Source organism: Panthera onca, chromosome B3, assembly GCF_046562875.1.
Source record: "Panthera onca isolate mPanOnc1 chromosome B3, mPanOnc1 haplotype 2, whole genome shotgun sequence".
Lineage (NCBI taxonomy): Eukaryota > Metazoa > Chordata > Mammalia > Carnivora > Felidae > Panthera > Panthera onca.
Genome location: NC_138344.1, coordinates 7,200,227 through 7,220,168, shown reverse-complemented (window position 1 = coordinate 7,220,168; position 19,942 = coordinate 7,200,227). Strand labels below are relative to the sequence as shown.

The following is a 19,942-nucleotide window of genomic DNA, read 5'->3' as shown; positions in this document are numbered from 1 at the left end:
GTATGGGTAGTGAATGAATCCTCGCACATCTCTCGGGGGGCGGGGGGCGGATTCTCATCAGAGAACTGCTCTGGTCGGTTTCAAGTCAGGAAGGAGAGTGAGCTGGTTGTGAGATCAGAAAGCAGAATAGACTTCTTCAGGTTTGGTTTCTCCATCTTTGCCTCCTAAACTCTGGTTTTCCCTCTTTTAGGCAGCCCAACCCCCTCCTGACGGATTCTCCTGTAAGTGTGTTAATTTACCCAGACCCTACTAGCCAAGCTTGCCTTGTCCCGGGACCTCTCATTTTGCCCATCATTCACAAGTGTACATGTCTTTTGTGGGGGCTTAACTCTTCCCAGGCAATGAAATTTTCCTTTACTAATAAGTTCCAGAATGCCATATAACAGGGCAAGACTTCAGATGGGAACCCCTGCCCCAGCTCCCCCTTCTCTTCCCACACCCACTCATTCTCACAAGGGGCCCAGGGCCTTCCTGCCTGTGGACTCTGAGTCCTGCACAGCCAGGCTCTGTCCATAGCCCCATCGTGTGCCCCGACCCTGGGACACCCCTGGAGCTGGAGATAAACATACCAGGGAGCCCATCCTGGGGAAGTGGCCCAGGAACAGATGCCTACACCGGCCCTAGAAGTCGGCGCTGAGCATCCAGGCAGCGAGGTCAAGAAGAGAGTGTAGGGTTCCCGTATGTGTATCCCCTTTAGTGCCTTGGGAGGGGCACAGCCAGAAGAGGACCCGAGTGGGGTAAGGGTTGGGACAGGAGCCTGGGCTATCAGATCTAAGGACAGTCCTGCTGTCTGCTACCGGTATGCACTCCCTACCTCGGCAATTTGTGTTCTGGTCTATTTATTTAGAGGGTTGCCAGGGCATCCATTATGGAAGGTAAGATGCACGGCGCTGGAACATACATATCCCACTAATTGATACTGAATGCCGAGACTTGTCTCAGTGAGTGATGAGGTCTGAATACAGAGCATAAGGAAAGACATAAAAGAAGGTTAAAATCACAGGGGCCCAGTCCAACTCCCTTATTTTAAAGAAGAGTAAACTCAGCCCCACAAAGTCTCAGCAACTCTCCAAAGCTGAGCATCTAAGTGGCAATGCCATGTCCAGAACCCGAGGCCCAGAGCATCCCTGGCTGGGCACCAAAGCGCCTAATACCTGGGGCCAGCGGGGACAGTGTCACGCAAGGGCAAAGTGTGGGGGCCACCAAGCACCACGCTGCCTGTCGCTTGAGAGAAGCCAGACCCTGGGACAAATGACTCAGTCATGCTGAGTTTGATATTCTCATCTGTAAAATGGGTGTGGTATGAGTCTTGGATCCACTTGGTTCAGATGCTGGAAGGATTAAAAAAAAAATCCAGGCAAAGTAGGCAGCACAGTGTCTGGCGTAGAGAAGACAGCTAGAGAAACATTGAGTCACTGTTAATTTTTATGACGGCAAGGAGGATGATATTCACCAAATATTGTTGTATCCACAGGCTCTTGGGAATGAAGGGCTGAGTGCGGATTGGGTTTGCTGTCACCACCCTTGGTGTGGGGAGAGTTCTGGAGGCTTCTGCATCTCAAGCACGTGCATTTCCAATTTCCTCCCCACCACCCCCCGCTGTGGCAGCTAATTTATGCTGTCTCGATTTTCTCTCCCACTAATCTCTCTCCCTCCCCTCATCAGGCTCTCAAACCAGATTCACCTATTTTACCCGTCCTTTCAAGGAATAAGCTTTTGATTTTATTTACTCTTTCTTTTTTTTTTTTTTTTTTTTAACGTTTATTTATTTATTTATTTTTTTGAGACAGAGAGAGACAGAGCATGAACGGGGGACGGTCAGAGAGAGAGAGGGAGACACAGAATCTGAAACAGGCTCCAGGCTCTGAGCTGTCAGCACAGAGCCCGACGCGGGGCTCGAACTCACGGACCGCAAGATCATGACCTGAGCCAAAGTCGGCCACTCAACCGACTGAGCCACCCAGGCGCCCCTTTATTCTTTCTAATATACTTTTGTTTTTATTTCATTAATCTCTTCTCTGCTTTCATCCTTAATATCATTTTCCCTTTTTTGTTGTTTGTGTTTATTCAACGTTCCTCCTCTAACTTCTTAAGATGACTACCTAACAACGCTCCTTTGTTGGGAGAGCGGGGCGGGGGGCTCTTTATTGCTAATGAATGCATTGGAGGCTATAAATTTCCCTCTGAAAACAGCGTTCACCGTGTGTTAGATCTGGGGGCTTACACCCTTCGTAAAAAAAAAAAGACTTCTGGACACAAGTAAACTTCAGCTCAGGCCTTCAAAAAAAACAATCACAAATTCAAAACTAATGAGACGCATGGCTGATGGGTTAATGCTTGAAAGCCCATCCTCAAAGCTCTTCTTCCTCTTCCCACTGATCCCAGACCGGCCTTGAAGGCCCAGGCCTGCAGCTCCCTTCCCTGAACTTGTGCACCAGCTGCTAATGACTTCCTGCCTCCAGCTCCTTCTCCACAGCGTGGCTTCTGTGACCTTTCCAATTCACAAGTGTGTTGTCATTGCTCCTCTGCCCAAAACCCTTTAGTAACTTTCTCACTACAGGATGGATTTGGCATGGTGGATGGGACCCCTTGTGTGAACACCGGCCCATCTCCGGCCTCAGGCAGGCTCACCCTCCACTCCACCCACCCTTACCCTTCATCCTCGGGCAGAACCGTGGTTTGTACTCCCCCACACGCCCCGCTTGCTTCAGAGCTTCGTCTCTTTGCTCTGCGGCTCCCTCCGCCTGCCGTGCCCGCCACGTATCCCCTGCCAACCCTGCTCTGTGACCACCTCGTCTGGACTTGAGAGCCACTGGCTTCCGGAAGCTTTCTCTGGCACTCTCCCTGGACCCTGGCAAAGCGCCACCGGCCTCACACAGCCACCTGGACACCGCTCTCCCCTGTGCCTTACCACACAGCATTAAAATAACGTTTGCTTGTTTATCCATCACTTCACCGTGAGCCAAAGACAACATTCTCTTTAACCTGGGTCCCCAGCCCCTCGCTCAGTGCCAAGTTTGATTGCATCTGATCAGCGTCTCTTGAGCCATCGGCCATAAGGGGGCCAACTGGCGTTCTGGGAAGCAAACACACACACTAGAGCAGATGCAGGTTCCCTTCCTAACCGAAGGCACGGCCTCTTCAGCAGTGAAGCACAAGAGGTGGTCCCCCCCAGTCTCCATAAAGCCTCATTGAGTCCTAGGGCTCAATGACAGGCAGACTGGCTGGTCCTTCCATTGGGGCAGATGACATTGGTTAGGGGTCTAGCCTCTATTGGGCATTTTCTGTTTGGCAAGAATGTTAGAGGCGCATGGGTGGCACAGTCGGTTAAGCGTCTGACTTCAGCTCAGGTCACAATCTCACGGTTTCGTGAGTTCGAGCTCCACATGGGGCTCTGTGCTGTCTGTGCAGAGCTCACTTGGGATCTTCTGTCTCCCTGTCTCTCTGCCCCTCCCCTGCCCACACTCTCTCTCTCAAAAATAAATAAACATTAAAAAAAATGAACGTTATATGGTGCACCTCATTTGATTCCACAAAGTATTCCCATTTTCCATGACAAGAAACTGAGGCTTACAGCAGTAATCCTCAAACTGTAATCTGCACAGGAACCACCTGGAATCTTGTTTAAAATGCAAACTCTGGCTCAGTCAGTCTGGGCTGCAGCCTGGGAGCCCGAATTTCTAGTAAGTTTTCGGGTCAGCTGACACTGGGATCCGTGGACCTCCCTTTGAGTAGCTAGGGCTTAAAGAACTGAGTGGAGGCAACTCCCTTCCCATCATACAACGTCCAGAACAACACTGACAGGACGTTGTGCAGAGATGGAAATGTTCTACAATCTGCACTGTCCAATACGATGGCCACGAATAGCTAGTGTGACTGAGGACCTGACTTTTTCAATGTTTGACTTCATTTGAATTCTTTAAAATAAGTAGTGACATGTGGCTAAGTGGTAGGTACCATATTGGGTCAGTGTAGCTCTAGACAAAACTGAGGAGAGGAAGGGGTCAAAGCCCTTCCCCAACAGGAGTCCAGGGGTGGAATCGGTCACAAGCTCAGGCCTGGGAAGGCTCAGATGCAGGAACCACCCTGAGCTTCCGGCTGGCATCTGGGACAGGGTAGGGGCTGGCACTGCCCATCTGGGCACTGGGAGGGAAGAAACGTGCTTCACAGCATGCTCTGCTTCCATGAAGTAATAAGCTCCCTGCCCTGAGTGGTGCCTGCAGGAAGGCTGAGGAACGCAGGGGAGGCCTTCGCCCCTCACAGCAGGCCGAGGCCAGGGGCAAGACTGCTACTAAACACTCGTCTCTGTGCCAGGCACTCTTGCAGGCACAGCACATATTGGTTCATTGTAATCTCCACAGCAGCAATTTTCCCTTTGTACAGATAAGGCACAGAGAGGTTAAGAAACTTGCCTAAGGTCACACAGCTTGTGAGTGGCAGAGCTGGGGTTCAAAGCCCAGACATCTAAGCCTTTGCTATTGCCTGCATGCTAAAACTGAGGAGGGGGTGGTCCGTCTGGCTTGGAAATGATTGCATTAAGGAATGTCTAGACCTCTGGCATCCCAGTGTAGACCGTTTATTAGGGCTCCAGAGCTCTCCTATGCCATTTGCTCCAGTGAGATGGCAGGTCGTAGTGAAGACCAGTGGCCAGGACTGAGGCCATTACCAGCATCACCAGGGTAGGGAGCCCAGGAGCCCAAGCCAGGGGGGCCTGGGCAAGTCCTCTCCTCCTCCTCCTCCTCCTCCTCCTCCTCCTCCTCCTCCACCACACTGTCTTCAGCTGTGTTCGGTCAGACAAGAGAGCACTCGGCCTCATCTGACTAAGCTGTAAGTTGCGAAGAAGGTCCCAGAGGAGAAGGGTGCAGGATCAAGTAAGGTGGTGTCCATGGGGTAGAAGATTCTATTTCATACCCACAGGGCACCCCAGGACACAGGTCAGAGAGAGGCTCCCTCCCTGGCCTGTCTCAGAGCCCACCTCAAAAGTACTCAGGCAGCTGCTGGCCCTTTAAATGGAGCCAGCTCCCACTGGGCACTCTTAAAGCTCACTTCATTCATGAATTAAGTCCCTGACATCCCATATCTGTATGATCAATATGTTTGTTTATTAGCAGCAGCTGCTGTGTTTTAGCGAAGGCGGTGGACCCCAGTGAGAGGGCTGCTCTGTAACCACAGAGCAGGGCCTGGGATGGGGAGCAGGAAGGCCTCCCGCTGGCCGATGGGAGCTGGGGCTGGATAGGGTTTCATGATAATGGTCCTTTAATTGAAATCACTGGTTCAGTAGGACCGTTGGGTCGGGAGCTGTGTTGATGGCTCCTGGCTCAGCCCCTCTTCACGAGGTCCATTAACTGGTGGATGTGCTCCCAGCTGCTGGGCTAGGAGAGTAGCAGGACCATGGCTGGGGGGGCGGGGGGGCAGGGGGACAGGGGTTGGGGGGAGGCGGCTGCTCAGCAGCATCAGCCATCAGCTTCAGAGTAGCTGCTGGGGGGCGGGGCAGAGGGGGTGGGACTTCGGGTAAGACCCGCCCACTGCGCCTCCCTGGCCTGGTCCCAAACCCAGCTCAGCCCCAATGTCCCTGTCCTGAGTTCATTTCTCCCCAGTGACTCAGGAACCTCACTCCCAGCTGACTTATGCTTTTCCAGAAGAGGACTCATCATTTTCCATTTCTGATATCTGCCCTGTTGATGATTCAGGATCCCTGCCTCTTGTGCATTTGTGGTGCTGGGAGGTCCAGGGAGCAATCCCCAAATCACTACTTCGTTCCTTCATTCATGTGCTTGAAGAACATTTAACAAGCAATATCTATATGTCAAGACCTGTGCCAGGTTCTGGAAACACAAAGATAAAACAATGTACTCTTGTCCCAGAGGGATTTAAAGTACTGTGGGGTAAAAGCATGTGAATATTGAGAATACAAGAAACTAGCAGTTTTATTGGGAAATGTGTGTGATGCATGGTGGGAAAACAGGAGATGGAACCTCTGACCCTTCCATCAGGAAGGTGAAAACCAGGCAGGTGTCAGCTGACCTGAAGGAACCTGTCCTAAGCTTTTAAGTTAGCAAATTTCCAGCCCCACAAGCCTCTTCCATTTCTTTAGACCCCCCCAACATTCCAGTCCGGACTGGCAGGTCTCCTCTACACACCATAACATGCGCTGTGAACCACAGTCTGGCACAGCCTGAGAAGGCAGTGCTTCTCAACTGGGGGCAATTTGCTCCCAACGGACATTCAGCAATGTCTGGAGGCATCTGTGGTTTCACACCCAGGAGGGTGGGAAGGGGGAAGTACCACCAGTATCTAGTGGGTAGAGACCAGAGATGCTGCTGAACATCCTACAGTGCACAAGACAGCACCTCCCAACAAAGAATTATTTGGTCCCACATGCCACAGTAATGCCAAGACTGAGAAACCCCAGGCTAGGAAAATGTCTTCATATTTTATTCTGCGTGAGATATAAACACAAGCACCTTTACCATTTCTGCCTCATCCATCCATCCATCCATTCATCCATCCATCCATCCATCCATCCATCCCTACTTCCAACATGCAACCAACCCTTCCAATGGCTAGGCTTGCTGCCTATTCTGCCTTTCACATTGTTATCTTGACCTTTGGGTTTGATATTGGTTATCACCTTCTATGACAAGACCCTGGCTATTTCCATCTCTACCCCCGGAATCCTCTAATCATAGGGCTGTCCTCCTGAAAGTTGTTCACAATGAGAAACATTTCCCATTTCCCTAGACATGCACTACCTCCACTCCCATCCTTGCTCTCCTGCCTCCACCCCCTATTCAGCTTTAAGTGTGGACACATGGCTAAGAACACCACTCCCTATGCCTATCACCAGAATCCTATCCTCCCAAAGATCTTGTCTTCAGCCCTACAATTCACTTGGGCATGAACACAGGTCATCCTAGCACACAGACAAAGGTCAGGTGAATAGGTGTCACCAATTCATCACACCACATTTGCCAGCCCCTAACTTAGGGTACTGACCCCATGATATGCCTATACCCAAAAATTCTGAGTTACCTTCAATATCTATCTCAGTAAAATATGCTGATGCTGAGAGATTCCATCCTGATTTTTTCTGTACAGGATGCTCAACAGAAAATCCCAGGTTACCAACTCACTGCGTACTGGCCAACTTCTAGGAGGCTATAGAAAAGGTCAACTGTTGCCCTTAAAATTTCTAAACCAAAGATGACAAATAACCACCTCCAATAAACTGATGGTAGCTGCTGGGAGTAATGTGTTGGGAAGGATTCTGGGGCAGTGGAGGACCAAGGAAGATCCTTTAGAAGGGGCTTTTTGGAGTTCTTAGTCATTTCCTCCTCCACTCTTTAGCATAATTCAGTTTTGATCCCACAACTCACTTATACTTCAACGAGGCAGCTGGCCCTAAATCTCTCCTATTATAAAAATTCTAGAACCTTAACCATTTGAGGCCAAGTTTTGGGGAGAGTCAAGATCAATTAGCAATATTTTTACATGCATACAGGTGGGAGGAGTAGAGGTGCTAGGTGGTTGCCATTCTTGCATCTAAATGGAAAATGAATTGTAATACATTCTTCATGCTCTTTTCTTAGTAGGAGTAACTATAGTTTATGGTCAGTGTTTGGGTCTTCATGAGAGACCCAAACCAGTAGTGAGATTGATTACATATTAAATGAAGTTGACAATGCATTCTCATTGACTTTCACCCATGATAATGTACACAGAAAATAAACCTGTCTTCAGTCTGCACATTTCAAGGACCCACTCATTGGAGAGGCACCAAATCTGCGACTTTGTTTCCCTGACTGTCAATATGCATATACCATAGAATATCCCAATAATCAAGGATTTTGCAAGTCCCAAAGGACTAAATCAACCACTTAACCAACGTTTGAGTATACTCGCCAACATTTCTGCCAAGTTGTTGTATGAATTAGTCCACAGATGAGGATTCACAGTCTTCTGCCCAATGCAGCCTGTTTGGCCTGGGCTCAGCCAGAAGCTCTGGTTGGTTAAACATCTTCCTTAAAGGGAACAAAACCTATAGATCTATACTTTCTATCCTTCAGCCTCACTTCTCCCTCTTGAGGACCCTCAGAACAATCCAGTCCTCTTTCAGACATTCCTTCAGTTATCTCATGATGGGATCCTAGACTAGGGATCAGCAATCTATAGGCCAGGGCCAAATCTGGCCCTCCACCTGTTTTTATAAATAACCTTTATTTGAAACACAGGCACACCCGTTCATTTATACATTGTCTACAGATGCCTTCACACTTCAACAGCAGAGCTGAGTAGCTGTGACCCAGACCATACAACATACAATACTTAAAATATTTACTATCTGGCCCTTTATAGAAATATTTGCCGATCTCTGTTGTAGACTACAACTTCTTCAGCACCAGCTGAACAAACCAGCTCTCATTGGTGATCATCCTTGGCAAGGTTGTGAGTCTTTTCATCCTTACCCTCCTGCTCACTCTCCTTTTAACAGCTTCTTTTAATTTATGTTCGTTTTTTTAAAAAGCAGATCCAAAAAAATAAATAAACAAATAAAATAAAAATAAACAAATAAAAAGCAGCTCCAGAACTATGCTCCTGCAGGGGCTGACCAAGGCTAGTATCCTTGCTTTTCCTTAACAGTAAGCCCTTCCTTCTGGAAGATTGCATTTGCTTCCTCATGGTCAATAGTCACTGCTGCTTTACAAGGTGTCCCCTGTTGACAACAAAATCGCACCACCATTACTAGCTAACATGTACTGAGCACTTGCTATAAACCGGGCCAGTGATCAGTATTTATTTTATATCATTGCTTTGATTGTTTCCACCCAATTGCCTTACAACGGAACCCTATCATTATCCCCATTTTATAAATGAGGAAATTGGGGGCTCAGAAAATTTAAGTAAATACCCAAGGTCACACATTCTTAAATGACAAAGTTAGACCTTAAGCTCAGGCTCCACTGACTCCCAAGCTCCTCTTGTAAGAATGGCTTTTCCCTTCCCAGGGGCTGGGACTTTGTTGGGTGGGATTTGGCTGTGGTGCCCAGAAAAGTAAACCTTGACTTTGACTCAACAATTTAGTTCACTTGCATTCATTCATGCATTCAATCATTTATTTATTCCAGAGATGGCCCATTTGAACAACTACATATGCCAGGCCTTGTTCCAGATGCTGGGATAATAGCAGTGGACAAAATAAAGAAAATTCACTACCCTTGTGGAGCTCACCTTCCAGCGGGGTGGGGGAAAGGGGAAGAGGCATAAATAAAATAAATATAAAAAACATATATCAGAAGCTGCCAAGTGCTATAAAAACAACAAAGCAAGGAAGGAGCAGCTTGCTGGAGTGAGGCAGGATTACAGGTCTAAGCAGGGTGGTCAGAATAGCTTTGGTGTGAAGGGAATGCACAGGTGGTGAAGGGTTGAGCCGTGTGGGTACCTGGAGGAAGTGCCTTCTGAGCAGAGGAAGTGTAATCGCAAAGACCCCTGGGGCAGGAATGTGGCTATCACAGTCCCGAAGTGGCAAGGAGCCCACGTTGGCCAGAGCAAAACCAAGGGGATAGTAGTAGGAAGTAAAGTAAGTACAACAGATTCAATGTTTATCTCTCCTCCCTGGTCTACCCCCCAAAATTCATATATTAAATCCTAATGCCCAGTGTGATGGTATTTGCCTTCAGAAGATGATCAGGTTATGAGGGGAGCCCTCATGAATGGGATTAGTGTCTTGATAAGAGATCTCAGAGAGGTCCTTCACCCCTTCCCACCAAACAAGGATGCAGTGAGAAGACGGCCATCTATGAACCAGGAAGTGGGGCCTCGCCAGACACTGAACCTGCCAGCCCCTTGATTTTGGAGTTCCCAGGCTCCAGAACTGTGAGAAAAAAAATTTCTGTTGTTTATTAGCCACATAGTCTATGATATTTTGTTATCGCAGCCTGAACGGACTGGGACAGTGAGAGAGGTAAGAAGGGGCCAGACCCTCTAGGGCTTGAGGCTTCAGTAAGGTTTTCAGGCTGTAGTTTGAAAGGTCAGACGATAAGCCACTGAAGGGATCTGAGCAAAGCGGGGATGGCATCTGACTTATGCTTTATTTTTTTTCAAATTTTTATTTAAATTCTAGTTAGTTAACATACAGTGCGATATTGGCTTCAGGAGGAGAATTCAATGACTCATCACTTACATATGACACCCAGTGTTCATCACGAGTGCCCTCCTTAATGCCCATCATGCATCTAGCCCATCCCCCACCCACCTCCCTCCATCAACCCTCAGTTGACTCTCTATCGTTAAGAATCTCTCGTGGTTTGTTTCTCTTTCTTCTCTTCTCCCCCATTTCCCATATGTTCATCTTGTTTCTTAAAGTCTACATATGAGTGAAATCATACAGTATTTGTCTTCCTCTGACTGACTCATTCCGCTTAGCATAATATACTCTAGCTCCATCCACATCAGTACAAATGGCAAGATTTCATTCCTTTTTTTTGCTGAGTAATATTCCATTGTATCTTCTTTATCCATTCATCCTGACTCATGCTTTATTTTTTATTTAAAAAAATTTTTTTATTAGTTTATTTTGAGAGACAGAGAGCATGAGCAGGGGAGGGGCAGAGAGAAAGAGAGAGAGAGAGAGAGAGAGAGAGAGAGAGACAGAGAGAGAATCCCAAACAGGGTCCACACCACCAGCACAGAGCCTGACTTGGGGCTCGAACTCAGGAACCATGAGATCATGACCTGAGCTGAAACCAAGAGTCAGACACTTAACCGACTAAGCCACCCACCTGCCTGTGACTTATGCTTTAAATGGCTCCCTCCAGCTGCTGGTTTACAGTGGACTTTGGGGACAAGAGTAGAAGCAAATGGGGGCAGTCAGGAACCTACTGAAATGCCACAGGAAACAGATCATGATGGCGTGGACCGGGGTGGATGTGGGGAGAAGTGACCAGATATGTTTTGGAGAACTCCTTATGGATAAAGGATGCCACCAAGAATTCCTCATGGATAAAGAATGTGGCATGTGAGAGGAAGAGGGGAGTCGAGGATGCCACCAAGATTTCTGCCCTGAGTGACAGGAAGGATTGAGCTGTCTTTAATGGAGATGGGAGAAGGTTGTCCAGGGTCAGGTCTGGAGGGGACAACTGGGAGTCAAGTTTGGGCACACTCAGTGTGGGATGCCGATTACACAGCCAAGTGGGGGCGCTGAATAACCAGTAGGCTATGAGAATGGAAGTTCAGGGAGGATCTTCTGGTTCATTCAGCCCTTCATTTGTTCACAGCTGTTCAATGAGTGTCTACTTCAGTTCAGCTAGTTGCAAAGGCATGAAAATGTTTCTGGAGAAAAAATACACTTGTATTTATATTTAGATCAATGCTAAATGGCACATCCTACTATCTTAGATTATTAACACCTATCACTCCTCCATCAGCAGCACGAGCACGCCCTCTACACAAACATACACATGCACACGCACACATGCACACACACACACACACACACACAAACCACAAGAGGATAGAGCCTCTGCAGAGGAAATCTGGAGTGAAGAGAAGGTGAGAAGATGAGTAGACATTTCCTGGATGGAGGCAGAGAGAGCTCTCTCTAAGAGCTCACTGCTTCTGCCCTCCTGTGTCTGACACTTAGCTCCTGCAACTTGGGAATCTCCCCACCCACCTCGACCTCTGCCTCCTTGCTCATCTGGCCTGGCCACCTTCTCTAAGAGGAATGGCCCAGCCGGCATGGCTGTCCAAGGAAGGTGTGTGGCCACCTTCTAGCACTGCAGTGAGGGAAGATCCCTATGGTCTTAGATGACATCTTTTCTTTCTTTCTTTCTTTCTTTCTTTCTTTCTTTCTTTCCTTTCTTTCTTTTTCTCTTTCTTTCTTTCCTTTTTCCCTTCCCTCCCCTCCCCTTTTCTTTTCTCTTTCTTTTCTTTTCTTTTCTTTTCTTTCCCTGGTTTAATTATGGCTTCTGGCAGAGAGGGCTCAGCTGGTACAGAAATCCGTACTCCAAACTCGTTGGCACAAAGGTTCCAGCCAGACAGACCTGAGGAGGCTTTTCTCTTGGACTTAGGCAGGGAGATGGAGACTTTTTAATTAGAAGTTGTTATTAATGGGAAATGCTGCAAATTAAAACTAGGCCTCCTCCCTCTCCCTCTCCCTCCTTCCCCACTATATTTATCTCTGATCTCAATTAGAAAGTTCAGGGGCTCTCTGCTGAATAGAATTTGCGGAGATGAAAGCTGCTGGAGACACCCGGGGTAGGGGAAGACATGGGAGCGGATCGTGGGGGTGGGGAGCGGAGGGGGAGGGGCTAGCTGTGACGGGGCGGGGCCGCGGAGTCCTGGGACCTCTGGCCAGCTCTGAGCTTGGGAGAGGGTCCTGGAACTGCCCCAGAAAAGGCCTCCTCAAAGCTCTTTGTGTCCCTAACACTGCTGACAAATATCTCCCCCACTCTCCCGCGAGGGAGTTACTAGTCACCAACACAGGGATGAGACATCAGAGATGGCTGCGCTCCGAAGAGGGCTGTGTTCAGCAACAGTCAGTGACGCCTTCGATTTGGGCTAGTGTACACATTTCCCAAAACTTTCAACTAGAAAACGACCTTATTTTTCCCACTGCAAAGATAGTGCATGATTGTTACTTTCAAAAATTTCCATGTTACAGGTAAGGTTAAAGTGGGGGAAGAAAAGAAAAAATTATTTGAAATCTTGCCACCTAAAAAGATTTACACTGCTAATCGTTTTGGTGAACATCCCGCTTACTCTCCATCTCTGTGTCTCTTTCATAATTTTGTATCTTGGGGATAATGCTATATATATCAAATGTCCTGAGGCAAGCTTTTCCCTCAACAAAGTATATTGTGAGGTATCTTTCTATATCAATCAACATAAATCTATGTCGTAATTTTTAACGGCTACATGGCACTCCATTATGTGGGTGTACCATCATTTATTTAACCAGGCCTATCTTGGTGGCCATTTAGGTTGTTTCTAGGGCACATTCTTGCAAACAACGCTGTGCCTCCCCTCTCCCCTTTTATTTTTTTTTTAATTTTTTTTAACATTTATTTATTTTTGAGACAGAGAGAGACAGAGCATGAACAGGGGAGGGGCAGAGAGAGAGGGAGACACAGAATCCGAAACAGGCCCCAGGCTCCGAGCTGTCAGCACAGAGCCCGACGCGGGGCTCGAACTCATGGATCGTGAGATCGTGAGATCGTGACCTGAGCCGAAGTCGGCAGCCCAACCGACTGAGCCACCCAGGCGCCCCTCCTCTCTCCCCTTTTAACACTATTTTCATAAACATTTTTTGGAGGTATAACCGACATATAACATTACATTAGTTTCAGGTGTACCGACAACGATTCCATATTTGTATACACTGCGGAGTGATCACCAAAATAGGCCCCTTACTATCTGCCATCATACGAAGTTACACATTTTTTTTGCTTGTGATAAGAATGTTTAAGATTCACTCTCTTGGTGACTTTCAAATACACACTACGATACTGTTATCAGTATGTTATAGTGATATGACTATAGTCCCCATGCTGTACATTACTTCCCCATGACTTGGAATCTTGTCATTTGCGACAACAATGGACCTAGATGGTATTGTGATAAGTGAAATAAGTCAATCACAGAAAGATGAGTACTGTATGATTTGACTTACAGGTGGAATCTTTAGAATAAAACAAACAAAACAAAAGGAGATACAGCTAACGGAATGGTGGTTGCTGAGGTGAGAGGGAGACGAATGGGTAAAGGGAGTCAGGAGGCAACAATTTCCAGTTACAAATAAGCCTCCCCTTTTACAGAGCTGAGCAGGGACAGACCGCCTAGCTCCCTCCTTCCGTCTACAACATGGGACTTCCCAGGGTCCAACAGCTCCACCTACGGGCTGGAAGACCCCAGAGCAGTAGAATTTTCTCAGCCACCTCAGCTGAGAGTTAGAAAGTCTAAGGGCAGAACCTCCAGCCCCTAACATTCTGCCTGGTGGCCGAGAGCTGTAGAAAGTTGCACGGTAAGAGGATCTAGAACAACAAGCAACCTCCCTTCAGGGGCTAAACCCTTAGATGGACCTTCAGATGGGTAATAGCCCAAGCTCAGCACATTCAATATGGTTTTCTCTGATTATTCTAGCCAACCATGAGATATTTGGAAGCATGATCATGATAATCTAATTCTACCAAGGGGGTAGGGGGACTTCAGAGCTGGCCAGCCCAGGAGCAAATCCCCAGCCTCGCTGTAGGACAGAGGTCAAGTGACTTGGTCTGAGTGTCATTTCCTTCATTTCAAAATGGTAATAATGATCCCAACCTTGCAGGTTTGTTTGAGAATTAAAAGTAATGTCTTGAGAGGCTCACCATATGATCAGTGCAGTAGTAGCTTTAATTACGATTATTATTAGCATTAGTTATAGTAGCAGAATAACAAAGTATTAATACAAAATTTCTCTCTATCATGCCTTCTGCTGGTCTTAACCAAGGAACATGTACAAGACATGGGCCCTGCCCTCAAAGCAGACACAAATCTCTCCGCAGGCAACTCTCTCAGGACGCAGGTCATTAGAGAGGCACAAGGTGGCTGTGGGGAGTGAGTGGCTTCCTGGAGGAGGCAGCACAGAAGATAGAAAGAAAGGAATATGTGGCACAATGAGGGAAATTTAGGAGTCAGGAAAGAAACGCAAAGGCCACGAGGTCTAGCTCCCTGTTCCCACACTCCCGTCAGGCCTTCTCTGTTTGCCCAACTGCAGGGATGAGCCACAACCACATCTGGGAATCAGCACTTTCCCTCCGCCAACAGCTCAGCGTTGGAAAATTCTCATGCTCAAAGCTGAGGAAGCTCTAGCATAGGATTGCTAAACTGTCAGGATGATTAAACGCAGACCTCTGCGGGGAAGAGAGATTGTGGAGCCATAAACACGCTAAGCGACCATGGTCTTGGGTGGCTTAGGCTATCATCTGCCAAGAGCAAGGACTAGTACAAGTGACCAGATGACCTCCTGGCTACACCAGCCTTGTGCTCCAAATTTTAGACACATGTTGCCCACCATCCGTGTTTCCAACCCACGCTGAGGACCTCAGAGCACACCCGTGACAGCCAGTGTGGTGGTGCTGGAGACAAAGCAGTGGATGGGGCCGGGGGTGCCCTCTACATCCTACACCACTGCCCCATTGCAGACTCCTACTGCCTCTTCTATGGGCTACTATAACCATCTGTGGCTGGCTCCAGCAGTCTTTGCCTTTCCACTTCAAATCTTCCCCCACTCTGCTGCCAGATTACTCGATTGCAGCTACTCCCCAGCTCAGAAACCATCCGTGGCTCCCCACTACCTGCAAATTGACCCAGCAAACAAAACTCTCCATTATCTGACCCCAACTCTTCCCCCAACCCAGCTTCCTCTCCAGACATACAGAAAGGCCCCATGTCTCCCGGACACATCCCGTGCTTTCCCACGTTCCTGTCTTTGCTCACATAATACCCTCTCTTGACAGTCTCTTCCTCCAGACCTCTACACGCCCAAATCCTCCAAGGTGACACCTTTGCTGGTCGGCCATTCAGAAAGCCATTGTGGCTTTCGTTTGTATCTTCCATATGGAAGTTAGCATTTTAAATCTTTCACAATTATTAATGATTCTAGAGTATGGGCTTCATAGACTCATCCTGGAGGACAGGGACAATGGCATTCATATCTGTCTTAATACCCTAACAATGACCTCTATCTGGCAGATGTTCAGGACACACACCCCCGGGTCTTATCAACACACCCCCTTTGTCTCATCAACTATGTGTCCTCAACTAAGTCACAGTCAAAAGCCTCAACAGCCTTTCTCGTCTGTAGAAGAGGGGGCTCATATCATCTTCCCAGGGTGACTTATCCATCACAAAGCTAACAAATAGGATCCTACACTCCGTGACAAAATCAGTGCAACCGACAGGGCGATCTCTAAGTAGGTGTGTGGGATGGAAGAGAAAGAACTGAAATGGGGTTGTCTCTGTTCCCTCGCCCGGAATCCAAGCAAAGTTCACTGCCTTCCCAAAGGTGGTGCTCTGGAAGGTGTGGCCGGGAACCACTGGAAAGCGACAGCTTCATTTTATCTCCCTTCCGGAGATCCCGCCTCCTTGCCTGTCCCTCAGAGGGCAGATGCGGGACCTCTGGTCCCTTACAGGACACATCCCGGTCCCCTCCCTCTCCCTGCGAGTAGCCCTTCCCTTCCTCTCCCCATCCAGGGTCCCGGGCCTCTCCTGCCCTCTGCTGGGGGACTGCGCTCTCCAGGCAACAACGTCAAGGTGCTCACTCCCACGGAGCAGCCCAGACTCTGAAATTACCCCTCGGCTGCTAATTGCTCGCTGCTATCTCTCCCTCTCTGCAGGAATATCATTGCCAGCAATTAGCACAAAGATCCTTTCTCACTCTGGTTAAGATCCCAAGCTGCAGTTAAATGCTCCCAGATCCCATTTAAATGATTTCAAATGCAATTCATTCTGGCTCATTAAATAATTCCAGGGCTGGCTTTCGTCCTCTTACCACCTTAGGAATCTCTTTTTCCAGAGAAGAAAAATAAATGAGGGAGGGTTGATAACGGGAGAACTGGTCTGGCCTGGGAGAAGGAAGGAGAAGATTTTCTGTTCTGGCCTCTCCAGTGCCTTGTTTTGCATTTCGCTCCCTCCCTCTGGCTCCTGCCCAGAGCTCCCCCTCCAGCTCTCTCCCTCCATCCCTTTCTCTCGGAAATGACTTCACCTGACAGCTATGGATTTAGAGCTTTTTTGCCAATTACTTATGCCCAGTGAGAAAATAGGTTTTTAATGTCTGTCATTGTTCCGCCCAGCCGGGCTACCTCACGGGGAAGTGAGCCCACAGCCCTCTCTCTCTGACCAGACTATGCTCACTGCCCAAGCTGCCAGGCTGGGGAGGGCAGAGTGAGGATGGCTGGAAGGAGGGGCGGGGGGGGAGTGTTGGTCACAGAGGCTCTGTTCATGGAGGCAATACCCATGCTCCTGAGGTCGTTCCAGCCAGTGCAATCCACACCCCGTGCAGCTTGGTTCATCGTGCATTCAATCATTCCTTCATTCTTCACTAATTACTATGTTTACTGAGCACTTACTATATGCCAGGTACCAGGAGAGCATTCTACATTTGTTACTTTGCTAACTCCTTGGAACAACCCCATAACATAGATATTCTTATTAAGGCAGTTTTACAGAGAGGGAAATTAAGGCTCCAGAGAACCTTCATAAATCACCCCAATTCACACGACTAGTAAGTACCAAAGTGAGGACTTGAACTCAGGCACTGTTGTTCCTAGATGGGCATGGCCCTGTGCTGCAGTGACCTACCTATGCAGGGCTCTGGCACACCTTGGGGGGCCTGCCCCGGCTGAGCTCCCTGCCCCATCACAACTCACTTGCTACCTGGGGAGATAAATACTTAAACTACTTTTTCTAGAACACGGCGCACGGCCTGTGAGGGCCATGATCAAGGTCTGTGCAAAGTGCTGCTGGAACTCAGGGAACAGAGCCATCCGTTCTGCCCTGGGAAGGCAGAGTGCAGGCTGGAATGGGTTACTGGAAGAGGTGGCCTGTCATCCAGGCTTTGAAGGCTGAGGAGGAAATCGGCAGAGGAAGGAGAGAGGGGAAAAGGTATTCCCAGGAAAAGAGCGTGAACAAAAGCTAGAGGCTCAAAAGGGCCTGGCACGATTCCACAGCATCATCCGAGGCAAGACACAAGCTGTACATGACCGAGTGGCCTGGAGATTTGTTGCAAAAATGTTTCTCTATCTAGGGCAGGGGTTCTCTCTGGCAGGGGATTCACTCCGCCCTCCCCCTCCAGTGGACTTTGGGCCAGGTCTGGGGACATTTTTGGTTGCCACAGCCCGGTGGGGAGGCACTACTGGCCATCTAGTGGGTAAAAGCCCGGGATGCTGCTCAACTTTCTACAGTGAGCAGGACAGCCCCCACAACAAGGACTCATTCGGCCCCCAAATCTCAATAGAACAGAGGCGGAGAAATCCTTCCAGAGTGAGGGTGCTATGGCACTCAGAGCCTAGTGAAATCAATTCTAGTTGAAGAAATCAGAAAAGCGTTTGTGGAGACGGGGCATTCTTGGAAACAGGCAGGATGGACATGTGGGGATGGGGATAGGAGAGAGCATGAGCAGGACCCAGAAGGTGGAGAGTGAAGGACACATTCAAGGAGTTGGCCAGATTGGCTGGTACAGGGTCCGTGAGGAGCAGGCCACAGAGAAGGGCTGAAAACTAGCAAGGGTTAGATCCTCGTGAGCCTTAAAGCAATTGTGAATGATTCAGTAAGGCAATGGGGAGCCGTGGAAGGGCTATGAGCATCAGGAGACAGGGTCGGAAATGCACTTTAATTCATCAGGCTCTGATGAATTAATCAGGCGATGTAGGTAGAAGCTAGAGGATGGGAGAGCAGTTGGGAGCCGTTTCCATATTCCTGGCAGGAGTTCTGCCAACCTGACCTTGGCTAGCGGCAGCCACGATGAGGAGAAAGGACAGTCCCATGAGACTCTGCGAGGGAGGGGAGGGCTGGGACCCGCAAGGCCCTGGAGAGCGACTGCATGCATGGGAGGAGGAGAAGGAGGAGGGCAGGAGGCTTCAGGGAGGAATCTCCATCCCTGGGGAGCAATCAGCAATACAGGCCACGCAATGGCAGACGCTGAGGGAGTCTGCAGGATCGCTTCCCCCCGACCACCACTTCTGCCTCCAGGAGAAGCTGGCAAGTGGGAAACGCCAGCCACCTTGCTCACTGGCAGTCACAGGCGTGGCACAAAGGGTGGACCCAGGAGGATGCAGCAGAAAGAGCTGCTTGGCAGGGCCTCAACAGCATCCCGCTGGCAGAGAAGAGCAAAGACTGAGCGTCCAGACGTTGATGGGGACGGTAATGACCACAGAAGTTACCATTTGCCAGGAGTTTACCCTGGGCCAGGCCCAGTCCTAACACAAAACACAACACTGAGGCATAGCTGAGCCCCATTTTACCCACCAGACAGTCCTCTAGGAGATACAAAAACCAAGCTCCTATTAATTACTTTAACATTTAAATGTAATTTGATATTTTAATTTGTTAAAACAAGCATGCATTACAGTTGCAATTAAAAAATATAAGGATTTAAGGGGCACATGGGTAGCTCAGTCCGTTTTGATTTTAGCTCAGGTCATGATCTCAGGGTCATGATATCAAGCCCTGCATCGGGCTCTGCATTAGGCACGGAGCTTGCTTAAGATTCTCTCTCTCCTTTGGGACGCCTGGGTGGCTCAGTCGGTTAAGCGTCCAACTTTGGTTCAGGTCATGATCTAGCAGTTCACGAGTTCAAGCCCTGCCTCGGGCTCTGTGCTGACAGCTCAGAGCCTGGAGCCTGCTTTCAATTCTGTGTCTCCCTCTCTCTCTGCCCCTCTCCCACTTGTGCTCTATCTCAAAAACAAACAAACAAAAATTTTTTAATTAAAAAAAAGATTCTCTCCTCTCTCTGCCCCTCTCCCACTTGCTCTCTCTCTGTTTAAAAAAATAAAAAAAAATAAGGATTCTTTTCATGGAAACCAAGATTTTTTTTTAGACAAACTAGGTTGTTTTTTTTTTTAACATGAAATTTATTGTCAATTGGGAAACCAAGATTTATAGGCAAATATATTCACTACAATATTTTCTAGAATGGCAATGTGTTTGCCATCAGTGATTCACCAACTACGTGTCAGACATCGCATGAAAACAAACAGCTATTCTCTTTATAAATAAATAAATAAATAAATAAATAAATAAATAAATAAATAAATGTTTGCTAATTTTTTAATGTTTATTTATTTTTGAGAGAGAGAGAGAGAGAGAGAGCAGGGGAGGGGCAGAGAGAGACAGAGTCACAGAATCTGAAGCAGGCTCCAGGCTTTGAGCTGTCAGCACAGAGCCTGACGCAGGGCTTGAACTCACGAGC

At 48.2% G+C, this 19,942-nt stretch overlaps 1 long non-coding RNA gene across 1 annotated transcript in view; it reads right to left on the bottom strand.

The window, feature by feature from the left end:
- Positions 1-11,050: 11,050 nt before the first annotated feature.
- Positions 11,051-19,942, bottom strand: part of LOC144616577 (uncharacterized) — an 86,144-nt gene continuing 77,252 nt past the window's right edge. The window contains exon 3 of the long non-coding RNA XR_013555932.2: positions 11,051-11,328. This is a non-coding gene — a long non-coding RNA (uncharacterized LOC144616577). The remainder of the gene's footprint in view (positions 11,329-19,942) is intronic.